This window comes from Microtus ochrogaster, chromosome 16 (assembly GCF_000317375.1).
Source record: "Microtus ochrogaster isolate Prairie Vole_2 chromosome 16, MicOch1.0, whole genome shotgun sequence".
Taxonomy (NCBI): Eukaryota; Metazoa; Chordata; class Mammalia; order Rodentia; family Cricetidae; genus Microtus; species Microtus ochrogaster.
The window spans coordinates 55,060,292-55,062,198 of NC_022018.1; the positions used below are offsets into that span (position 1 = coordinate 55,060,292).

The following is a 1,907-nucleotide window of genomic DNA, read 5'->3' on the forward strand; positions in this document are numbered from 1 at the left end:
TTCCTCCCTGAGTTTCTTGGGCTTGATTAAGACCTCAGATGTGGAACTCAGAGGCACAGAGGAACAGGTATGTTCAGGCGTTGAGGGTCTTACAGGCACTATTGGAATTAGTCACTTTCACTGTTAGGCAAGGAAACTGCCATAGAGAAAATAAAAAAGATTTCTTGGCAGGCATCTTCGTTACAGTGACATTGTCTTTAAACCCTATGTGACCATCCCTAGCACACCACCATGATGCCCAGGGAAAACAGAGTGACCTGGAAGTCTACCTACTTCCTTAGGATCTTTGAGATGATTGTCCAAAATGCTTCATTGTGGGAGCAGACGATGTGAACTCCAAGCAGATCAGTAGATCAGCATGTCTCTGGGAAGGAAGGTTATGGTACTGATGAGAAAGAAGCCCAGGATGTGCACAGCTATGGGGGCATCTGTAAACTTCCCAGCTCTGGAGAAACTGCTGCCTCATAGCTGGGGGAATGTGGACTTTGTGTTCATCAATGAGGACCTCACCGAGATCAGGGACACACTGTTGGGCAGCAAAGTACAGGCTTCTCTCCATGCTGGTGCCATCACCCCATGTGAGGTCACTGTGCCAGCAAGAACTCTGGGCTGGGGTGGGAGCAGACCTCTTTCTTCCAGGCCTTTAGGCCTCTCCTCTAAAATCTCCAGGAGTACTGCTGAAACTCTGAGCGCTGTGAGCTGGTAAAGAGAGACAAAGCAAGAGCCCACGAAGCCACACTGTCCGCTCATACTGAGCTTCTTCTCTGGGTTGATCATCCAGCCGATGGCAGTATTTACAGCCCGGAAGTGATTATACAATAGGACAGACTCTGAGCTCTGGATTCCTGGAGGGCGTCTGAAATGATGCCGGTGTGTATCTGCAATTATTGTGCCAACTATTGTGCCACGCTCTGTCATCGGTGGGTGCAAGCAGGTCCTGTCTGTCTGTGGAGACTGAGGACACCTTCCCACTTGCTGAAAAGGTCAGGGCCTTCTTGACTGATCCATTTGCACTCTTAGCTGCTGCCCCCATGGCTGTCGCCACCACTGCTGTTCCTGTAGCTCCTGTAGCCCCAGCCAAGACTGAAGGCAAGGAGGCATCAGAGAGGTCATGTGAGAACATGGGATTTGGTCTCTGAGTAATCCCCTCAAAGCAACCAACTCAGCCAGTTCAACCTGAGAAGCATGGGGATAATAGCTTGCTCCTCAGGAGAAGGGGAGGGGAGGAGCCATGACTGCGCTCTAATGAAGCTTAACTTTTAAAAATAGTATAATAACATCTATGGAAAATGTTACAAGACAATGGGTGAATGGGAAACACATATTTTAGAGCTAAGGGAGTTGAAAACAAGATGATACAGACCCTCGCTAAGCTACATTGTTCTGGAGCATCATCCCCATGAAACCATGAAGACAAGCATCGGGACCGCCCCTCTCTTTAGCAGCATCCAGAGAGCTACGCTATCAAGGGCAGCAGAAGCCATCTGAATCATTGGCCTCTGTTTGATCTGCTAGTTTGGGAGTTGGTACTCAAGATGCTCCATGGAATATTGTTCACCAAACTGCCTATCTGTACCATGTACAGTGTGCACATCTCTGAATACAGACGGATTTTCACACATGAAAGCTTGTATAAAGACATAAGCCTCTCAGCTGTTGACTCTCACGTCCCACATGTTCTCTCGTGCCCCTGAGAGGTGTTTGAGGACCGGGAAAGCCAGAAGAGGGATGTGGCGCTGTGCCTAAGGGGAAGGAGTGGCCTGGGGTCACATCACACTTTCAGCTCACAGCTTTGTCTGATTTCAGAGAGAAGTTAAGATTAGGCTTTAGTCTGGTGTCTCAGTCAGAAGCTATCAGTTAGTGGCAGCCATTTAAGCCTCCTTGAACTCCTCTGACAGCAATCTGGG

The 1,907-nt window shown here is 48.9% G+C and overlaps 1 pseudogene; it reads left to right on the plus strand.

Moving 5' to 3' along the window:
- Window positions 1-234: 234 nt before the first annotated feature.
- LOC113456804 lies at window positions 235-1,139 on the plus strand (annotated as a pseudogene).
- Window positions 1,140-1,907: the final 768 nt, after the last annotated feature.